This window comes from Pinus tabuliformis, chromosome 4_1 (genome assembly GCF_031772625.1).
Source record: "Pinus tabuliformis cultivar Carrire ecotype Pingquan chromosome 4_1, CPIR1, whole genome shotgun sequence".
In the NCBI taxonomy this organism is placed as follows: domain Eukaryota; kingdom Viridiplantae; phylum Streptophyta; class Pinopsida; order Pinales; family Pinaceae; genus Pinus; species Pinus tabuliformis.
The window spans coordinates 442,793,444-442,817,681 of record NC_142303.1 but is presented as its reverse complement, the minus strand read 5'-3'; the positions used below and the strand labels follow the sequence as shown (position 1 = coordinate 442,817,681).

At 37.0% G+C, this 24,238-nt stretch overlaps 1 pseudogene; it reads left to right on the top strand.

The window, feature by feature from the left end:
* The first annotated feature begins 957 nt into the window (after positions 1-957).
* On the top strand, positions 958-1,657 carry LOC149176231 (uncharacterized; annotated as a pseudogene).
* The last annotated feature ends 22,581 nt before the right edge of the window (positions 1,658-24,238 follow it).

Here is a 24,238-nt window from a genome sequence, read left to right as displayed (position 1 = left end):
TTCCCAAATGTGCTAGTTTACATCCAAGCAGAAGCTGTGTCTAGTGGCTTTCCAAAACAAAATAAACCACCATATAACATAGTGTTTATGTATAAATTTGAGCAAGAAATATACAAATCAAAATACCAAAATTTAGCTAGAAAATCCAAATCACTACTACAAAGCAGGAAGCTCTAGTTGTAGCATCTACAACCAAATTTGCCTTTGTTCCCATATACTTGTACCTATGTTTCAAGTAAAATCTCTTAGACTATAGATATAATAGTATTGGTTAAATTTCTGATGTTTAATTACTTGATGAAAATTGAATAAGCTAAAATAAAGGTAAATAATATCACAAGTAATTATCTCTAGATCAAAAAAGGTTTTTCGACATGGTATCAGAGAAGTGAGATTAGGTAGTGGAGTGTGTCTTGGTGGAATGATATGGCATCAAACAAATCTATGTATTTTCCCTGGAACTAGTTTATCTACAAATCTGAGAATTCAAACGTGCATGACGTAAAGATCCATTGGCTCTAGCACCATTATTATACATAACTGCTTTTGAATTTTCATTTTATCTTATTTTGGAACAGGTGTAAGGAGGTGAGAATGATCATTCTCCATAGTCAAGTTGAAGGGAGTCGTAGCATCAACCGTGTGGAAGAATAAATATTAATTCATGACAATTTTCAATCCCAACGGTGTGGTTTTATGCACTCTCCTCTGCTTCGATTTGTATTGAGCACCACAGATATCAAAAAATGAAGGCAAAGGCAAGGGGGCATTGTAATAATATTAATCTATATTCGAAGAGTTGTCACATAATTTCCAAACATGCATTGGAATATGTACATATATATGGCAACCAAATAGAATACATACATGTTTGGTGCGGTGAAATTCTCCACAATATAAATATCACACCATGAGATAGAACGTATGAATCGACTTGAGGATAAGATAGTGACAACAATGGCTCAGTATAGCAGTGGAAGCATTTACTAGTGGCACAGAAATGTCCATACCCATTTTGCAAACCCTAGTTTCTCTAGTATGGCACTGCAACCTTTTCTATACCAATCCCCTTGGGATGAGATTAACCATGGATTGAGTCCTAATGTCAATATTGCAAGGCTAGGGTTATGCCTTGGAAAATTATTATCACATTCATCTTGTATTGTTTTCTTTTGGGATGACAACTGCCACTTTCTAGGCGGCCCTTTAGAAAGAGAAGAACAAAGTTGAAGTTTGAAACCAAGCTTTGTATAGTCCCTGGGCCAAGAATATGTTGAACAGCCTTGCGGAAAAGATTAGAGAGAACACAAACGGGCCAACAAAAGGTGGTAAGGGTAGTGATAGTGATGACGATGGAAACGGCAGAGGTGGTGTAGGAGATGATGAAGCTGATGGTGGACAAGAGCACCAATTTCTACTACCTCTATCGATTATGACGTTTGTAGATTTTAATTTAGGGTATTGTATTATTGTCTGGGTTATGGATGGAAATATGAACAAAAAATTCTTGCGATCAGGTTGTAGACTCTTTTGTCTCCTCATGCAACTAATTATTAGAATCCTAAATGACGATCTAAAACTAGAGAGAAAGATTTGGGGGTGGTTTTTCACACGAGCTGCCTGCCCCTGTCTATTGTTGTTGTCTCATTATTCATAGGCATTATCCATCCACCTAAAAGCTTGATCTGTCATAGTGCTAATGATATTTAGTTAATGGAGCATGCGTAATCCACACATTCAACACGTTGAATTATTTATTCATTTTGTTCCAAGCGAGATTGTGTTAGTGAGAGGCATGGTATATTATGTCAACCATTGCAGACGGTGCTTGAAGCTATACTCCATCAGCCCGTAGATTTGTAGAATTTCAACTGTAGGTGTGAATTTTTGCTGATTTTTCATCACTCACAGAGGTCGAGAGCCAGATAGGCGAGGCCTCAAATGTTGTTAGTCATTTATTGGTATCTTTGTAGAAGTCTTGTGATCCAAGCTCCTTAGAATAAATATCATCATGGAGAATGATCTAGACCCCACATGGAGTTATTAAGATCGTACATACCTCTGTAATAAAGAAAATCATAAACCAACGTTCAGATTATGGCAAAGGTATTCCATTATATGGCACGATTGAAATATTGTCCTTATCCAAGATGCAACAAGTTTTGTGAGTAATCCGAATATATGTAATATATCAAATGTATAAATGCATGTTACAATCTCTGAAGGAGACGTCCAAGTTGTGGTTGAACTAGCAACTTGGCTTCAATATTGAACTCAAGAAGGAAATGGTTCAAGATTCAAGTCTGTGGTATCTTATGAAGAGAAGACTGAAGTTTGTTCTTGTTTGTAGATGGTCTATGAATGAAGTCTGAAGGCTTGGAATGTGTTGAATCAATTTCAGGTCAGTAACTCTCATGCTCGGATAAGAAAGGTGCAACTATCAGCTTGTATAAAATGGAAGAGTCAAACCTTGTTGATGGGTGGTGAAGTCATTCTTTGAAACAAGGATATTGTTCTTAGACATCATAGGTTAACTGATGTGTTCTAAAATTTGTTGGCATGAGGTTTGAAAACGCTAACAAGATAAGATTCCTTGTTTGAAGTACTTGGCATGAAAAAAACAATTGTTACAATAGCACTAGGGTATCTCAATGAGACTACGTAGCCCTTCTTGAAATCTGACCTTGATTGATATCCTATGGTATTTGTACCTAGGGTTTGGAAGCAAGTCATGGACCGTTCCTAGGCTTGTGAGTGTTTAGGATTTGTAAACCATAAGTAGGGCTTAGAGAAGGAAGCCTAAGACTCATGGATTGTTTGTTGAACTGTAAGAAGAAATCCTAGCTCCTTGATGATATCGACAAGGTTGACTGAATCCAAGAAGGCTAAGATCAAGAGGGAGATGACACATTATCAAGAGATAAGTACATTTTGATTCTTTCTATTTCATTATTAGTCTCTTATCTCTATATATTTTTCTTGGTTGTATTCCTTGCTTAGTTGTTCTTCCATGGCCTCTTAGTAAGGATTGAAGGTACATTCTAAAGATTGTCAAGGTTGTGGAAATCGATGGAAGGAAAAGATTCATGGACATTAGATTCAGAGGGAGAAGACAAGATCAATTTAGAAGTCCATTGTGAACTGAAGCCCTTGAAGAATGATGTTGATCTATTGAAGATGAGTTTTTTATGTGTTGGGAATATTTGTGCTCAATGAAAGAGGGAGCTATCCAAAGAATCTTGCTTCTACCCAAGATTGAGAATATGCATCTTGATGAATTCCTTGCTTAAATCTTGCTTTATGGACTATATTTCCATAGATATATGTATGATGAGAAATCTTTAGAAGCTTTGCTATTGATATGGAGAAACTCTTTTATCATCTTTTACCTAACAATGGCATAAAGTGAAGTTGATCCCAACCTCCATATTAAAATTGTGAAGGATGTTATTTTCTTGACCTTCTTTTGACAGGTTCTGAAGATCTGATTCTTCAATATAAATAGGGAGTTGGCTGCTAAATGAAGGATCTTGACATTACTAATTAAGACTAAAATTCTGGGAGAAACCCTCATGAGGTTTCCCTTGCATGAGGGAAGAAAGTTATCAAGATCCTATAGAAATTTGAGATGTTGGAAGATGAGAACAAGCACTTGATTTGAGTCAATTTCAGATAAAATCTCTAACATGCTCATTATGGTACTGCTGACTACTACTCGAAGTATGTTGTTGGTGTTGAAATAAGGTTTCAGTGATTCTTTGACTCTGATTGGGCTGATGATGGAAAGAGTACTACCAATATATTTGGGCTTTGTTATGGCTTCTTGGATGAACAAGTGACATGTAATTATGCTAAGGCAGAATATATGGCAGCATGTGTAGTGACTCAAGAAGAAATTTGGTTTTGATATTGCTTGTCGATTTGTTTAGTTGGTTGTTGGATACCATAATGATATTTTGTATATCAAGTGTTTCATGGCAAGTAAAAACATATTGGCATCAAGTATCAATACATTTGTGACATGGTGCAGAAAGGAAGCAGTGAAGCTCTAGTATATCTCCACTGATGAGCAGACAACTGATATTCTAGCAAAACCTTTACCCAAATGAAAGTTGTAGAAATAAGCTAAGACTTTGACATATTTCCTCTCTAGATGAGAGCGATCAGTGATATTCTTAGGTCATGTTATTCTTCCTGTGTCACGCTATGAGAATTGCTAGATCTAAAAATCTCAGGAATCCTACTACAACTAGCTGAGTCTACTTCACCTAGATTGTAAATTATGTTATAAACATATTTCAGATTTCTTCATGAAACATTGAAGTAAATTACTGAAGCATCCTACACCAATGTAAATATGATTCTGAGACATAAAAACTGAGAAAGGAAAATAGAAACACATAGGAAACCATTATTTTTGGACAATAATCCCTGGAAAGACCCAATGCAGGAAAATTGGTGCAGCAGCTCCGAGGGTTTTATTATTATGTAGGAGAAAATTTGAGTACAACTCTAGGAAGCTAAACTAGAAATTCGACACAGAGAGAATACTAAACAAAATACTAGTGAAATGATCTCACACTATCACTGGAGAATCAATAACTGATCCTGCTGCTTTGGGGGTTCTGTGTCACCCTCTGTGTGGGCTCTACAAAAAATTGCACCACTCTAGGTAATTTCTACATCACCCCTCCTGGTTATTACGTTGCCTCTCCTTTGTATCCTCTATTAGCTGAGAAATCAACCTTCTGCCTCCCAGACTCACACCTCGGCTTGTGGAAACTGGATTTCAACTTCCCTTAGCAGGAAACTTTACTTCCCCTCAAGGACTGCAGTGCCTCTGCATCAGGACTGTGTGGGCCAATGTCAACCTTCCTTTGGACTTCTTTCTATTCTCCCTCTACCTCGTAATCTTTGAAAATTCCTTCTTCCAAATTCCCACTGCCCCTCTGCTGCAAGAAATATCTTCAATCGATTTTCCTCTTGATAACTTCTCACTTCAGAAAGTCAATTTCCATAATCTACCAGTGTGTTTCCCAAATGACTCTCAATCCCCTTCTTATATCTTTCTATTGGACAACCAATGGCCTAGATTAAATCTTAATCAAAGGCTCAGATCATTTTGGCTTGATCAATGTATTTTTCTAGAAGCTTCACCCATGATTAAATTAATACACATTAATATTTTAATTTTCATAAGTTTAGACTTAGGAACCCCATTAAGAATATTAGTTATTTTACTAAAATCACTTCTAGGTGGAATTTTGCAAAACGTTTTCTACTTTCTTTGGAATACATGTCCCAAAGCTTCCCTAAAAAATTTTGGGCCTAGAGCACACTTGATGCTACCCCAAATCAACACACACTTCCTTGTATAGGGTTGTAGTCCCTATGTCAATGTGACCTATAAAGGAAGAATGGTTTGTTAGATTGGTCAATGTCGTGGACATTCATTTTCCCCATGTCTTATTCTATGAAATGTATAGGGTTATTACCTTGAGTCTTGTACACTCACCTGTATAGGGGGAATGGTCCTGTGAGCATCTTTTTGTGTCTTGTACTTTGACCTATATAGGGCTTAACATCCATGTGTCAAGTACATTGACTTGATTAGAAAGATGAGCATCTTCCTGAGTCTTGTACTTTGACCTATATAGGGATTAACACCCGTATGTCAAGTACATTGACTTGGATAGGAAGATGGACATTTTCCTGTAACTTGTATGTAACAAGTAACCTAAATAGGAAATTATCCATTCTCCTGTGTCGTGTATTGTGACTTGGATAGGGTTGTAGTCCCTGAGTCAAGTACAATGACCTGTATAGGAGAATGGGGTTAGAGGCTACTTGGTTGGATAGGAGCCTCCCAACATCTAACTCTATTCTCAAAGAGAGATTATTATTACCATGCATGGATAAGGCAGTACTCTAGTTCTACAGTACTAGTTGATTGATTTATATGATGGTACCATGGTTAAGATACATTGATTAATTGATCTCTTGGAGAGAGTATGCATGGAGAGTACCAAAATGATTTGGTATTGGGTGGTGATGTTGGTAATCCATTGATGATGTTGATCTAATCATGGTCCTTTCTTAGAGAACCTTTCAACTTGTATTACATCTTGACTATGATTATGAATACCTCCCTAGCTAAGACGAAGTGTTGAAAATGTAGCTATGGTTGATCTTCATAAAAATTATTTATTATCTTTGTACTTGGGAAATATAAAATTATTATTGTTCCAATCATTTTCTCCATGCTTTTGATTTGGTCAAAAATGTATTTTTGCAAAAAAAAAATAGCTTTAATTACAAGTGGCTCCACATGTGCTAAGTTGGCCCTTCTAGATGGTCAAGTTGACTTGCCTAGAAACTCACTCATTTGGATCAGATCATCTCTTATAGATGGTCAAGTCAGTTTTCCTAGAAAGGAACCCATTCAGATCTCATGTTGCCTATATAAAGTGCTCCATTCATCCTACTTATCAAGCAATTTGATCACATAGTGTATGAAAAAATTTCAACAACAACAGACAATGTTGAGCAATCATAATATGCAATGCAAATAATGAACATGCCAAAGCAAAAAAACTCCACAAGATCAAGATGCAATTGTCAATAGAAAAAAGAAAACCCTCAAATTACTAAAGCTAAACCAATCTTTATCATATTTATATATTGATACATATTATAGGTGATAGAAAAGAACATTATCAATCTGACTGAATAGTTTTACTATAAAATATTTTGCAACTTTCGATCAAATGGTGGAGCACTATCTTAAGATTTGTCCCCAAACATAGGCAATGAAGACTTATGTCTCTCATGCTGAAAATTACTACTAATCGATCCATATGACTAAACACACTAAAACAAAACTAAAGAAAACATGAAAATGACAATAACTGTAGGTAAATACAAACAAACAATGTTAATAAACCATTTCTTGGTTCTTCATGAGAACCCCTAGTACTAGCACAAATCTTTCTGGATTTTTTGGCAGGTAATCAAGATGCTTGCCCTCCATTTCCTACGGAAAAATAGTTTTGACAAGAATTTTGATGATTTTCCAAAAGAAAGGGGAGCTAGAATTAATAAGTTCTTTCTTTTGGATTATGTAGTTATTCAATGTTCCACTCAACTGATTGCCTTGAGAAAAGACCACAACAAGCTAGACAGGTGAGCTAAATTTCACGCAGGCCACACTTGCATAGGGGTAGGTAGGGACGAGGCTATTTTGATGTAATGATGGCTTAACATGTAATATTTGAAGAGATGACAATTATATCCCTTTCAGTGATATGTAAGTATTTGGTTTTTTCCAAGATAGATAAATAAATAAATTATTGTTTTATAACCCACTAACTTTGAAGAAAGACTCGTACTCCTGAAAATTCAAAAATTATAACATATGTTATTTTATCCAAAATAGTAAAATACTATATACAGTTTGTCCACCACAACTACTCTGAGCAATGAATTCACCTAGAAGGCATACTTGTGGATCTAAGACACTCAATTTGAGTGAGATTATGGATTTAAATCAAGGGGTTCAAGGACCAAGTTCCGGAAAAGGATGCATACTTTTCCATGATGATACTATTTGTTGGATCTCTTTGGGGAGGGTAATTCAATGAATTCCCATAATCATGATAACCATTTAGAGAAAAATCCTAGGCAGATAAAACATGATGATCAACACTTCATAAGCGGCCAGCACAAGCTTCTTAAGACACACTAACCATTTGGGTGATTGATAAGCATGGAGTTACCTTTAAGCCTTGACCTTTGCCAACTCAGAGTAAAATATAGTAGTCAGGGTATTCAAGGACCTAATTCCTAAAATACATGCATCCTCTTCCATAGTGAAAATGTTTATTGGATGCTTTTGGAGAGGGTGATTTGGAAAGTACCATAGGTTACTAAGGGAGCTTGGATTATCAATGAATTTACTTGGCCTTCGGAACAGTTGGTTGGTATAGAGTGGTGACATCATGGATATGGTGAAGTCTCAAGTGCTATTGGTATGGCATAATATGGAACATAGAATAGAATGGGAGCTTCTTTAAAAAAAGAAATATCATCCCTCTGAAAAAGGGTTATTGTGACTATTATGGATAAAATGCTAAGCAGATAGGCTATGATGGTAAAAAATCTTTAAGAAAATAGTGCAACCCTCTTAAGCAATGGTGAGAATATAGATGCCTAATTAGAATGGAGTTATTTTTAATCATTTATTTTGATAGCTCAAAAAAAAATGTGGTGAATCTATAGACCTATTAGTTCTATGCTAAAACATAATGACTAGAAAAATCTTTTTCATAATCAAAAGTGCAAAGTAAACACACAAATGCTAGATTGGGACAATAAATCCTAGATCAGGAACCATCCATTGGGATATTTAACAAAATATATAGGTTGCATGCATTTCAATCTTAGTTAAGCTTTAATCTTCAAAGAAGAATGAATGATTATTGGCACAGAGCCATCTAAACCAAGGTCATATGTGCACAAAACCATCTAAACCACGGTCATATGCACATAGAGACATATAAACCAAGGTCACATGTGCACCTTGGGGTTTCACCTATCTCTAATATTTGAATGTCGACCATTTTTTGAATTAAAGATATGTAGGGTTTATATGGGTCAGTTTTAGTGTCCATCTTCAATGCACCCAACAGACCATCTAGATTCAATGCATCCTTACAGGAGGATCAACCCCACCAAATTTAAGCACACTAACCCAAGGATAACCCAAGGATCCAGTGACCTAAATTGTAACCAGATACAAAACCCATTTCAAAATACTCAACCCAGATGATTTTTAAGCAAATACATGTGTCAGATATTGAATTCATCAAAGACCATTCTAAAAAAAAGAAGCAAACCGGTTTAATTCTAAGGAAAATATGCGCTAGAGCTACAAACCTGTATTTATGTCGACCCCCTGCATAAACCTCCACCTAGTACTTGGTCTTACATGTATCTAAGGGATACCATATGGTAGTGTTGATGCCATTCTATGGATCCTGAAGTTGTGTTAGTCAAAGATTCACATCAACCCCCATTGCATATAAATTGCACCGAATAAGAGCTCTAATCTGCTCTCTATATATCTCTCTCTATCTATATATATATATATATATATATATATATATATATCGATGTCTACCGTGGGGGTAAAAAATTAGGTATTGAGAATCCAAAGTGCAAATACAGATTGATTATTGATGCTGGAAGTCCAATAATAAGAAGTTGGGTTGCTCGCAAGTGAGATTCCAAATCAACACAAAAAATATCCAAGGGATTAGAACAGAGAAAATTAGTGTGTTTAACTAATCCAATATATGGGAGTTTGATGCAAGTGATGACGTTGGCTCCTGACTTACCTGGCTATTAGTTACGACGAAGTTTAGATTGTAGCCATTGTTGACGATTTTGAAGGTGTGCTACACAGTAGCATTGGATGTTTCGTGTCTCAATCAACCAAGCTGCGAAAAGTTCGACTAGATCCCTGTGCTGGTCTGGATTGAAGAGAATTTTTTTATGAGGCTAATTTTAAAACTGGGCAGGAATGTTTTATGTAACTGCATGTAATGGTTCACAACGCAATTGAATGAGGTATCTTTTACTAGTCGAGTGGACCTGGAATTGGAATTCAACATTATTATTAGATTTATTCTAGATTTGGATTAATCAAGTGTTCAAGAATTTAGATAGATTAAATTTCTTTTTATTTTTAATAAGGAAAAAATTATTAATTTTCTGTAATAAAAAGTACACATATACTTTGGTATTTCATTGTTAATTTTTTTGCATTCCATATATTAGATTTCAAAATAAAATGGTTAAACTTCTATGTATCTTATTACTCTAAATTATAGTTCTTTTATTTCCAAAAATCGTCTACTATATCAATTTTCACAAAAAAAAAAGATTAAACTTTTTTATGATGACAAATATAATATATATGATTCAAGCATGAAAAAAACATATCATGATCTATGAAAATTTTCATGGACTGGTGACAAATAAATGAGATGAAGGAAAAATTTTCAATGGCATCCCTTTATAAGTTAAAACTCCCTGAGTTACAAAAGGATTCCTTTGTCGAAAATTGAGTAGAAAATCCTCCTTGGCACACAGTTACATCCCTTCTTTGATAGGAGATCTGCCACTTGATTCTACTATCTATAGACATTATTAGAGGCTAGTCTTTGAAAGGTATTCATCAAAGACATTATGGATTGCATCCAAAAATTAAGGGAAGGTGATCCAAATTTTGTTCTCAATTGTACCCAATCTAGGAGCATCTAGGAATCTCCGAACATAGGTAAATCTTCAATTGCAATCTAGTTATCACATAGAAGAGCTCCCAAGAGTAGGATTAGCTCAACTCTATTATTTGATCCTGTGCCACTATAACAACTGAAATGGAAGGTGTTATCTGGCTTCAAAACCAAATGTGTCCCACTTCCATAAACCCTGTTGGTGGATGCTCCATAAAAAATAAAAATAAAAATAAAAATAATAAAGTATGACCATAGCTCCGTGAGTCGAAAATGTCTTCTAGGTTCCACCTTCATTAGCCATATCTACATAAAATATAAAAATATCTTTAAATAAGTGTCTCTAGTATCTGGTTCTGTTTGTTCAAAAATATTCTCATTCCTACTTCTCCATATGCCCCACAAAATATATAAAGGCAAGTTACAATATGTCTTGAAACCTTCAAACCATTGAGTGAGACATCTATAAATGGAAACCATGTTCTAGATTACATGTATTTTAAGTGTTTGAAGAACACCATTCCATACTGAGATCGCAAAAGGACATGTTAGAAATAGACGTTCCACGTCTTCTAAATCTTATTTGCATAAAGAGCATCTTCCAAGATCCTAAAAGCCCCTTTTATGGATATTATCGCAAGTTAAAATATTGTTGTGGACCACCAACCACATAAAACATTTTAATTTGAGATGCATATCCCATCTCCATGTGTTATGAAGCCAAAAAGAATTATCATTCAAGCTATGTCCATGAGAAATATGATTATAAATCTCTTTAATTGAGATCTTCTCGTTATACATAACACCTTCCAATTTTAGCTTTTCTTTCTTCTCGGTGAGTTTTAAACCTATTGGACTTAATTGTGTTGTGAAGCGTGCACTTTCTACAAATAGATCCTTTGGAAATCCAAGTTCAAATGCATTAAGCCAATAACTTGTAACAAAAGAAAATCCTGAATCAAAAGAGATTTAGTTCATAACGTAAAGCCTTTTCTTATGTAAATGCTCAAGGACACGAATAGAAAGAGTATGTATTTCCTCCACTCCTTTGATATCATCTAGTCCTATTTGTATTCTGTTCCCCCTTCCAACCTCCCATCTCAGATTTTGTAGTAGCCAATATTAGTTTCTCATCATGCTTCTCCATATATAATATGCCACCTTCTTCTTTGGAGACACCTCTTTAATCCATTCCCTAAGTTGTCTATTTTTTAGATACTTATCTTTAATAACCTATTACCAAATACCTTTTCCTTGGAAATTTTTCCATAATTTCTTGACAATTAAAGCCTTACTAAAAAATTATGTGTCCTCTATATCCCACCCTCAATCCTTGTCATGTCTAGCAAGCACCTCTAGATAGACCAAAAGTATCTTATTGTGGATTTAGGCCTAGCCCAAAGGCACCTAGATATAATAGCATCAATTCTTTTAATGATATATTTATGTAGATAGAAGAGATGCATCCTATATATAGAAATATTCTTAAGGGTTGCTTTGATCATAATCAACCTTGCTCCCAATGATAGCCACTTATTCAACCATTGAAACATCTTATACTCGAATTTTCTTATCAACCATTCCCAGTCCCTTATTTCATATTTATGAGGTTCAAACAGAACCCTGGATATTTTAATCCTTCCTTTATTGGAATCGTGTCCACCTCATAGATTCGAGCTCAGACTGGTAGCACAAACATTCCACTTGGGACATATTTCCACTAAAAAATTCCATGCCTTCTCATTATCTACCATAGTCTCTTGAAGAAGGACTAATGCAATCTTTTTCATAGTTATAATACTATGAATAGAGCTTATTTTTGGGGTAGATCCCAACCCCCTAACATTGAAAGACATAAAGATCATAAAGATTGTAAGTGGTCAGGTATAGGCTCTCTAAGGACCTGGTAAATAATGAGTTTGTAATCCCCCATAGATAAATAGGGATATAGGACTTCTAATGTAGTGGATGGAGAAACCTCCATGATGGATTGAAAGGATTCATGAAGGCTTGAGGATATTGATGCAAATTTTGAAACCTTCTTGAATTTAGTACCTATCTTCTTCCTCATAGTGACATTCATCTAAGGTTTAGGGCTAATAATAAAATCACCGTCCGCGAAGAAAGTTTTTTTTATACACAGTGGCTCAAGGTCGATAGATTCGTTAAGTTCAAATAAGATCATTTCAATGTATTTGAGACTATATAAGATGGGTTACCTATAAAAGACCCAAATATGATAGTAGGGGATCAAGGATGACCTGAAGTACTAGAGAGTCCATCCTTCCTTCCTAGGACCCAGATGATGGAAGGAGATTCTTTGTAAATGGTAGTTGATTCAAACATGACCAGAATGTGAGGATGGGGAACAAAGGAGGTCAAGGAGGACCCCTTATAGATAGGTCGAAAAACAAGATTAATAAATGTCTCAAGAAGGTCATTTCCATGATCTAACGAAACATTGTATTTATGTGAATCCAAGACATCATAAGCACATGCATCATTATGCTTTGTAGAATTATATTCAAGAGAAGGGATGATCATATAATTGAGTACCTGAAATCATTGGGACATAGGATTCCTGAGCACTAAGCTTTCCTTTTTGTAGGAAATCGATGGAGTCTGGGTAACTCATATTTCCTCGACCCAAATTTTCTACTGGCCCCAAACTTCTTTGGGCAAACTTCGATCAGATGACTAGTTTCATGACACCCCAGGCATATAAAGGGGATACCCCAGAAATTGATGTCATGTCTGAAGGAAAATGGCCCCCAATATAAGTCTATCTCAGTCGAAATACCTCCATTAAAGTCCACTTCAACCAATGCCCAACCTACCCTCTTGTCCAACTTCCCCAAACTCCCCTCCTCTATGAAATGTTTTTTCCAATCTTGTTATCAATTTCCATTATAGCCTGATTAGGCCAGAGTTCCAAAGGAAGTCCAGGAAGCTTCATACGTAATATCTTATGAGGAGAGACATCCTTTAGGGGGTTAAAACATGCACTCCACCTCTCGAGAGATATAAACCCATGGTCCCTGATCCAAGGAATATTTATATTTTCTATGTGTCCTTCGTCCGAAGAAAATTAAAGAAAAACCATTTGTTGAGTAAGATATTAAACTTCAGACAATATTTGAGAATTGGTGCCCAAATTTTATCGACCCATCCCTTAAAATATTCCCTAGACACCTTAGTGAACTCCCACTTGCCAACTAGATCCCAATGCTTGAGGCTTTCCATTTTGTCTTAGAACATGTCCACCCCTAGAACCAAACTTTGTACCTGTGCGCAACCTTAATCAACATTTTCTTACAAGGTTGAGACTTCTGCAATTTTTAATTTAGGCAATCAAATCCCTTCCTTAACCCTTCATAGATGATCTCAACATAAGAGCCCTCTACCACTCCTTTGAAATGCAAATAAACATTATCACAACTCCTTAAAGACCTATGAGAATTGTTTTTGGCTTCCATAGTGACCTCCAAGCGCTCTTTCTCTCCAAACAATAAGTATTGAAGGAGATCCAAATATTATGCCATGTCAAGGGACCCAAGGTTGACCTGAACTATTACCTCGCAATCCCCACTCGCAAAACTCCTTTCTGCTAAACTATAACCCAAACTGATCACTGAAGACCAAAATATCCTCACCTCCCCCAACTTTCGCCACCTCCTGACCCATCAAAAAAGAGAAGATTGACCACCCACCTATCACGAGCCAAACCTCCAAATGTAAAATTCCTGCTACCCTCCATTTGTAGCCCTGATATACATGAACATTATGTCACAAACCATGACCTCCTCTACCAATGTGGTGCCAAACCCAAAGCCACCATGCAAGACTTTGACAATAGAAATACGAGAAGATTGTTATAAATAGTTAATATGCCAACTCCTACAGTAATGAAAAATGACATGAATTAAAAAAAAAACAACAATATGACTCGATCGCCAATAAATCAGTCATAAATGTTGTACCACCAAAATATCTACCACCCCAGATAAAACTAGCTACCATAATGAAAATTTGAACTCTTCCAGACCCAAAGAGAAAGATTTGAATAATAGGGAAGATACATAGATTTTAACTTCTACTATTTTCCTAACACCCATACCTATCACGCATATTTTTCCAATAATTTTTCCTACCTCCCTTCCCTTTCATTCCCTTCCCCTAAGTTGCTACTCTTTTGTGGTGCGCTTTTACCTATTCACCATGTTCTCGTGATATCTCTTAAAACTCATAACCATTTTACATGAATTTGTTACAGGAGCTGAATGGGGATGAAATGAAAACACCCACCCAATTTCAGCTCAAAATGATGCACAATATTTTAGAAATGAGCCATCATCATCTACAACCAATTTGGGATTTTATCGAGATTTGTGACTCTAATTGGGCTGAAAGTTTTGGTGGAGGTAAAATATGATGATATTAACTTTATGTAAACATTTCAACCCATTTGGATATTTCGTTTGGGAGATATAGCCAAAATACAATTGTTACAGGAGAGTTGTTTCACTTTTAACTCTGTTTTTATCATCATTTTCAAAAGATATTTATGACCAAATGGAGATGAATTTTGGAGAACCAGAGGATTTTTTTTTTAACCATGGAACCAATCACAATAAAATCCTTAAACTTTTTCACAGGTATTATGGTTAAAGTGATATGAGTTTTTCTTCCTGCTTCTCTTTTCGTTGCGCTACTAGAAAGTCAGTTTTGGAATCATGTTTGAAGAGGCTAAAATTATGTTTTTGCATGGTTTAAAGGCTCCAAGTTGTAGTTGACATCTCCAGTTTTCTTCATAGGTCTTCAAAAACATTCAAAACCTCATTCAAGTCATCAAAATTTCATGTCAACTATTTGTTGCGCTTCTGCCAAGATTTGTTTTGTTTTTGTGTGACCAACTTCAAACTTGGATTCTGAACAAATAGGAAAGTATTTTTGAAAATAGGAGGAGGTTGTTGTTCATAACATACCTAGAAACTAAAACCTCTCTCATTTTTTACACAACAGTTACTGTCTTGGAGTTACAAGTGGCACTTTGAGACACATTTTTCATAATTTTGCTAGGCTAGAATTGGTGACAGGGTTCTAGAAATTTTTGAAATTCGACTTGGTGGACCTCCAACTTGGCATGGTTGACCTCAAATATATTTGGATAATGAAGTTTTAGGATTTTTATATCATATCCCATGATTATCTCTTTAGTTATCACATTTTTAGTTAGTCAAAAACCAAACCCTAGATAGTAGGATATGGGTAAATTTCATAAATATTTTATCCATATGCTAGGGAATGTGAGGGTGAAGTGACAGGGAAACACAATGGAGCACTCATTTCAAATGCATGGAAATGAATTTTTAGTGAGTTCTAGGTGTGCTAAGGAGGGAGCGAAAAGGTATACTAGCCAGTGCCAAGGCATCATAAGGGAGAACCAGGTCAAAATGCTTGGAAATGAACAAATAAGAGTGCAATATGCCAAGGAGTGTAAGGGAATTCCAGGTGCCCCAAGTATGAAGTGTGTTAGGATAAGATTAGAATAGGACCTGAAGGAGGCAGGCCTATGGTTGTGATAAGGCGTGTAAAAAGTAGTTTCAGACAAAGGGAGAATTTGGGTTGGGCACAACATTGTTTTGTCAATGACTTGGTTGGGTTCCCATGTCGCAGAAAAAGTAAGGCTATCTATGAGGGCATGATAGCAAGGGAGTGCCAAGGTGTTCCAGGAGTAGATAATTTCTAAAAATCTAGCTTTGATACCATGTAGAAAATCTCATGTATGTTAACCTGATAACGCAATATAAATCAAAGAAGAATACTATAACCTACTTCTACTGTCAATTTGCAGAAGCTTAAAGATCGAGCTAAACAATATAACAAGAAGAAGAAGAATTAGTGGCACAATACATATGAAAATACTTTTGGGAAATCCTCAGCTAAAAAACCCACACTATTGTATTATCATACATGGTGGAAATACATGGGAATTATGCAAAGCCTTAGCTCTCACAGCTAGCCAGCTCTCAATACAATCCTCAAGATGCTCACAGGAAATCTTTGCTTATCTCCAGCCTTCCTCTCTGCCCTCCAAGCTCCTATTTCCTTGCGTTTTTCCTTGTGGATTATTCTCCTTCAACGAACTGGAAAGCCTCCTACCTAGTGGATGATCTCCTTCCAAAATTACGCAATCCTCAAGGATAAATCCTTTACTGCAGGCATGAGTTTTCTCCATGAGAAAACACATGCAACTAATAGTACATTGTCCCTGACTCTAATCTCAACGAATAGAAATGCATGAGTTTCTGATCGAAGAATCTTCAGTTAACTGCAGTAGCACTAGTTGAGTGTGTGCATGCTTCAACTGATTGTTAACTCACTATTAGTTCCTCAAACAGTTTGGAACTAATTTAACTAGACTTAACTCAATAAACTGAGTTAACTAATTACAACTCAAATATAACTCAATCTTATCTCCTTAATTTAAGGGATAACTCTTGCATCACTTCAGAAAGACTTCTAACTTGAAATTCTCCAACTAATTAAATTTAAAATTAATTAATTAATTATTTCCAAGTAGCTATTAAGACTAAATTTGATTTTAATTCACAATTTAATTTAAGGAAAAAATAAATTGGAATATTCTTGTTTCCATATTTCAACACTCCCTCTCAACAAGAAAGGGATTATCTTCCACCTGGATCCTGTCTCTATGGAACTCGAATTTACACTTTGACAATACCTTTATCAAAATGTCAGCATCTTGCTCCTTTGTCGAAATATACTACAACAACATGATCCTCTCGACCTGTGAAAAGCCACGGGAAACAAATCTTGCCTTGTGCTTCTTCACACTACCATCACCAGCTTGCTTTACCTTGTAAAGCCAACAGGAACTCACAACTGACTTTTTCTCCGATCTCGAAACCACGTCCCAAACACTGTTGTGAACTATGGAGTCATACTCCTCCACCATAGCATCAACCCAAATCAGCTGTTGTAATGCTTCCTCAAGGGAAAATGGTTCTATCTCAACACATTCCCCAGTAAGCGCCCAGTGTACCTCTCAGGTGACCTCCTCTGTCTGCACTGAGAAGATGTTGCTCCCACATTCTCTCTCACATCCTCCAATAATCTGTCATCTTCTCTTGTGCACTTTAGTCCATCTCTGGAAGACTCTGCTTGAGTGGATGTCTCCACTCCTAGAACCTCTGCATGTGGTTGCTCCACATCAATCTGAGGCTCCTCCTCCTTAGGAACCAACAGTTCCTCCATAGCTTGTAGTTGGAGCTCCCTCTCAATGGAATCTTACATGGCCTTCTGCTCATCAATCTTGAGATCTCTGCAAACCATTGTCCTCTGACTGGTAGGCAAGTACACCCGATAGTTGTGAGGTGTATCAATGTACCCCACAAATATGCCCTACTCTATTGTTGGCTCAAGCTTCTTCCTTGCATCCTTTGTCACTTGGCAATATACCGATGAGCCAAAGATCCTGAAGTGACCCACATTCAGTCTCTTACCAGAGAAAGCTTCCTCTGGTGTCTTCATCCCAAGCATGCGATGTAGGCTTCTATTCTGAAAATAGACCGTTGTGTTGCATGCCTCAGCCAACAAGTGAAGTGTTAGGCCTTGGTCATGCAACATTACTCGTGTTGCCCTTACAATAGTTCTGTTCTTCCTCTGGGAAACCCCATTCTACCATGGGTCATGATGTGCCATCAACTCTCATTTAATTCCTTCCACTGCACAGAAGTCCTTAAACTCTTGAGATACATATTCTCCACTGTTGTCACTTCTAAAGGCCTTGATCTTCTTCCCTGACTCTTTCTCAACCAAAGCTTTGAACTCACAAAACTTTGTGAAAGTTTGGTCCTTCTTCTGCATGAAATAAATCCAGCATTTACGAGAATAGTCATCAATGAAAATCACATAATACCTTTTCTTTGCTCTAGATGCCATCAAGAATGGTCGACACACATCAGTATGAACTCGCTCTAAGATAGCCTCTGCTCGACTATCTCGATCATGAAAGGAAGACTTGGTGTACTTTACCAAGGTACAACCTTTGCATGTGTCAACTTTCTCAAGTTTACCTTTGGGAAGTCCTGTAGATATTTGCTGCATTATCTTCAAAGCCCCCTGATGCAAATGGCCCAACCACTTATGTCGAAACTGGCCAATGTCTTGGCTTTGCACCAATTCTGCTTTCGTACTCAATGCTACATAATCATCTACCTCTAGTTTATAGAGATTCTTCACCCGAATCCTTATCCTCTTGGTCTAACCCGTGGCTATGTGTCTTAGGAATGCCTTTCCTTTACTGAAGACAACATTTTATCCTTTGTCCTCCAACATCACGGCTGATACCAACTTCTTTTTCAGTCTAGGCACATACATTACATCTATCAAGGTGAGAGGAGCTCCATGCTTCCTCTGAAAAGAAACCATGCCGACTCCTGAAACATTATACCTTCCGTCGTCACCCATCTCTATGCGCATCTTGAGGTCTTTCTCCTCCATGGCACTGAATAATTTTGTCACTGGTTATGTGGAATGAGGCTCCACTATCAAGATACTAGACATAACCCATCATCAATGACACCATGCATGTGATGAGGGTAAAGTCCATTTCGAACTGAGAGGCTAATGCCTCACCTTCCGATCCTTCCGAGGATCCCTTCTTAGACTTCTTCGATGGGTGATTAGTCGCATAATGTCCCATCATGTAACAATTAAAGCATCTTACATTAGACATGTCGCCCTTCTTCCCTCCATGAGAAGAATTTGATTTTAAATGGGAAGCCTTCCCCTTCCCTTTCCTTGCCTTACTTGCCAAGGCCAAATTTTCTTCATCATCATTCTTAGATGAAGAACCATCTCGTGTGCTCCTCCTAATCTCCTCCTACATAATATCTGACCACATTCATTCCAAATCTGACGGTTTCTCCCTTCCATTCACAGAGTCTTGGTAGCTATTCCAACTCCTTGGAATGCCAAGGAGAGTGAGGCTCACCATATCATCATCGGCAATAGTTGTTCAAATATGTGGAAATAATATCACCCTTCTCCATCTCGATTCTTTGAAGCTTATCCTTGAGTGCCAATTTCCTCTAGTCTCTACTATTTTGGTAGAGGTCCTTCAATGTATTCTACATTGAAAATGGACTATCCTTCCCATGGAGACTCGAGACAATATGGTCTTGAACTCCCTCAAGGATGACCCGTCTCACCTTCGCCACACACTTCTTCCACTCAGCCAACTCTTGTGCATTAGTTGAAGCTAGCTTTGGGATTTCTTGATCAATGAATTCCTTCAAGCCATTGTCTTCTAATACAATCTCCATTCTATCTTTCCATGCTATGTAATTTGAGCTGCCTTCTAAAGAATACTTGAGTCTCAAGCCATAGAACGCCATTGGCAAAACTTGAAGTATGATATGAATTCAATTTGCACCTGCAACCCCGAATTTCAAACTTCGAATTCGATTCTCAGTATATTGTTCACAGCTCCGATACCATGTAGAAAATATCTACAAATCTTGGTTTGATACCATGTAGATAATTTATACAAATCCATCTCTGGTACCATGTATAAAATTTGATGTAGGTTAACCCGATAATGCAATATAAATCAAAGAAAAATACTATAACCTACTTCTACTATAAATTTGTGGAAGCTTAAAGATCGAGCTAAACAATATAACCAAAAGAAGAAGAATCAATGGCACAATACACATGAAAATAATTTGGGGAAACCCTGAGCTAAAAACCCCACACTATTGTATTATCATACATGGTGGAAATACATAGGAATTATACAAAGCTTTAGCTCTCACAGCTAGCGAGCTCTCAATATAATCATCACAAATGCTCACAGGAAATCTTGGCTTCTCTCTAGCCTTCCTCTCTACCCTCCAAGCTCCTATTTCTTGCGCTGTTCCTTATGGATGAATCTCCTACAACCAAGTGGAAAACCTCCTACCCAATGGATGATATCCTTCCAAAATTGCACAATCCTCGAGGATAAATCCTTGACTACATGCATGAGTTTTCTCCATGAGAAAACACATGCAACTAATAGTACATTGTCCTTGACTTTAATCTCAACTGGGTCTTTCTCAGAATAGACACGCATGAGTTTCTGACACGGGAATGTTCAGTTAACTGGAGTAGCACTAGTTGAGTGCATGCATGAATCAACTGACTGTTAACTCACTATTAGTTCCTCAAACAATTTGGAACTAATTTAACTGGCCTTAACTCAGTAAACTAAGTTAACTAATTACAACTCAAATATAACTCAATCTTATCTCCTTAATTTAAGGGATAACTCTTACATGACTTCAGAAATACTTCTAACTTGAATTTCTGTAACTAATTAATTTAAAATAAATAAATTGATTATTTACAAGTAGCTATTAAGACTAAATTCGATTTTAATTCACAATTTAATTCAAGGACAAATTAAATTGGAATATTCTTGTTGCCATATTTCAACACCAGGGAATGCTAGGAAGTACTAACACATGCTAGATTGTTCCAAGGGATTTTAGGCATGCCAAGACATCCCAAGTGCTAAGGCATGCCAAGAAGTCCCAGGCCCCAGGGTGTGGCACCAACACATGCTAGAGAGTGTTAGGGCCAACTTCCAAGGAAACACAATGGAGCAGTAGGTTCAAATGCGTGGAAATGAATGAATAAGAGTGTGACAGAGAGTGTTAGCTAGTGAGTACAAGGTGTGCTAAGTGTCAGGGAGTGCTAGGGAATGCCAAAGCATGAAAAGAAATGCAGGGGATGCTAACATGTGCTACATAGTGCCAAGAGATTATTAGGTGTGCCAGATCTTATGGCATGTCAAGATGTAAAATTCGTTGCTTATTTGTTTAATTTTACGACCACAGTTGGATGTAAGCCTTATTTTCGTAACTTGTTAAGTTGGATAAGTTGGAATTATACATGAGTAGCCTAAGATGATTTATAGGAAGTTCTTAGGTGAATAAGGAATTATCTAATTGTAGTAATTGTAACTTGGTCAAGCTGTTGTTATAGTTGAGGTATGATATTTTTGGATTCCCATGTTGCAAAAAATGTAAGGGTAGTTGTGAGGGCATGCTAAGGAATGAAAAGGTGTGCTAACACATGCCAAAAAGTTTTTTGGTCTGATGGTTTGATTGAATTTTATGGTGTTATGTTATTTTTATTGTTTGCTTTACATAGAAGTATTTTTCCTAGTTAGGAACATTACAGTCAGCGAATTCTAGGTGTGCTAAGGAGGGAGTGACAAGGTATGATATGCGTTGCTGCCAAGGCATGCTAGAGTGCTAGGGAAGCATACCAAGATGTGCCAAGTGCCAAGCTTTGGCAATGCATGCTAAGGAGTGTTAGGGAGTGTCAGAGAAACATAAGAGAGAACTAGGTCAAAATGCATCGAAATGAATGAATAAGAGTGTGTGACAGGGAGTGTCAGTGAGTTCCAAGTGTGCTAAGGAGAGAGTGCCATGGTATGATAGGTTGCACTTAGTCATGCTAGATTTATACAACGATATGTAGCCAAGATGTGACAGGTACCAGGGTGTGTCAACATGTGCTAGGACATTTTAGGGAGTTCAAGGGAAACACATGGGAGCACTAGGTCAAATTAGTGCATGCAAATGAACAAATAAGAGTTTGTGACAGGAAGTGTCAGTGAGATATAGGTGTGGTAAGGGACTAACAAGGTATGGTAGGTAGTGCTAAGGCATGCTATAGGTCAGGGAAACATGCTAAGATGTGCCAGGTGCTAGGCTGTGCCAATGCATGCCAGGGAGTGTTATGGAGTTCCAAGGAAACAAAAGGGATCACTAGTTTAAAATACATGGAAATGAATGAATAAGAGTGTGTGACAGGGAGAGTTAGTGAGTTCTAGGTGTGGTAAGGAAGGAACAACAAGATATGCTATGTATTGCCAAGGAATGCTAGAGTGCCAAGGGAACATACCAAGATGTGCCATATGCCAGGGTGTGTTAATGCCTACCAGTGAATGTTAGGGAGTGCCAAAAAAACACAAGGGAGAACTAGTTCAAAATGCATGGAAATGAAGAGATAAGAGTATGTGATAGGGAGTTTCAATGAGTTCTAAGTGTTCTAAGGAACGAGTGACAAGGTTATATGCTAGGTAGTACCAAGGCATGCTAGAGTCTCAAGGAATGTCAGAGAGTGCTATGGTGTGCTAGGGAGTGCAAAGCATTCCAAGAAATGTAGGGGATGCTATCACACACCACATAGGGCTAAAGGATTGTTAGACGTGCCATGTGTTATAGTATGTAAAGATGTAAACTTTGTTTCTTAGTTGTTTTATGGCCATGATTGGACGTCAGCCTTGAATTGGTAACTTGTTAAGTGGGATGAGTTGAGGTTGGACATGAGTAGCCTAAGATGTGTTATAGGTAGTTCTTAGTTCATCAAGGCATAATATAGTTGTAGTAAATATAACTTGGTTAAGTTGTTGTAGTCGGGGGAGCACTTGGTTGGGTTTCGGCCATGTCTAAAAAAAAGTAAGGGTAGTTGTGAGGGCATGATAGCTAAGGAGTGCAAGGGAATGACAATGAATGAAAAGGTGTGCTAACACATGGTAGAAAATGTCAATGGATGGTGAGGAGTGTTAGGGAGATTCAGGGGAAAAAAAAGGAGAACCAGGTCAAAATGCTTGGAAATGAACAAATAAGAGTGTGTGCCAAGGAGTGTCAGTGAATTCCAGGTGTCCCAACGATGAAGTTTTTTAGGAGAATTTCATAATAGCATTTACAGGAGGTAAGCCTATGGTTGTGATAAGGTGTCGACAAAGAAATTTCAGAGAAAGGGAGACTTTGGGTTGGGCACAATATTGTTTTGCTAATGAATTGGTTGGGTTCCCAAGTCGCAAAAAATGTAAGGTTATCTGTGAGGGTATTAGTTTCAGTCAATTCAATCTATCACTAGTGATCAAATATTCTCTTACAAGGTGTTTTTAGCATTTCAAGTCAAATTTTTGTCATTTCAATGAGTCCTCAAATAAAAATTTGGTCACTGGCTAGTGTGTCTAGAGCTATTTCCACTCTCTCAAGAATTTCATATGCCTGTCACTTTGATCACTCAGTTGAGTCTACCATTATGAAAACATCATTTATATCACTGTAGTCAAATCATCATGGTCTCCATTCAGCTCAATGTCACCATTAGGTCATTAGGGTTAAGGTCAAAAAATCAGTCATTTCATGTATAAATCCGGCAAATGAGGAGTAGCAATAGGTAAATTTGTTCAATAACACTTGATTTCAAATGTAATTTATGTTTTTCAATGTAATAATGTTCCTAAGGTTCTAAAGTTACAAGAAGAGGTCCTCAGGCTACAAAACTAAAAAAGAAAGTGAATTGGTGAGGTGGGCCACCCTACCTCATTCATCACTTAGACACTAGAAGAAAATTATAAAAGCACATGGAGGAGCTCATTCACACTCATTTGTACTTCTCTACCATCCTATAATCGAGCTCCTCCCTCTCCTTTGCAAAAAAAATGTCATTCCATAGCCCTCACTAGATAAATTGACTCTCGTTATGCAGAGAGAGCCTTCGTTGTGCACCTGGACACTGCACACAGGAAGCCTTCGCTGCTCAAGGGGAACAATTGTCCAAAATTATTATTTGACCATAAAATTTAATTTCTCAAAGCTCCTCTTCAGTCATTTCCTCTTCCAGGCTCTATAACAAGTAATTTTAATCATTTTCATGCCATCCTTTGCCTCATATGTCAAGAAAATCATCAAATACTTCTTCTTCTGAGGTTTACATGATTTACATGGATTTTGTCCTCAAATGATGATGCACTAGCCTAAACCCTATATTCCTTGTCCCTAAACCTCTCTTTGTAGCTAATACACCATTTCCATCCATCCCAAAGCCTTATCCCCTCATTTTCTATC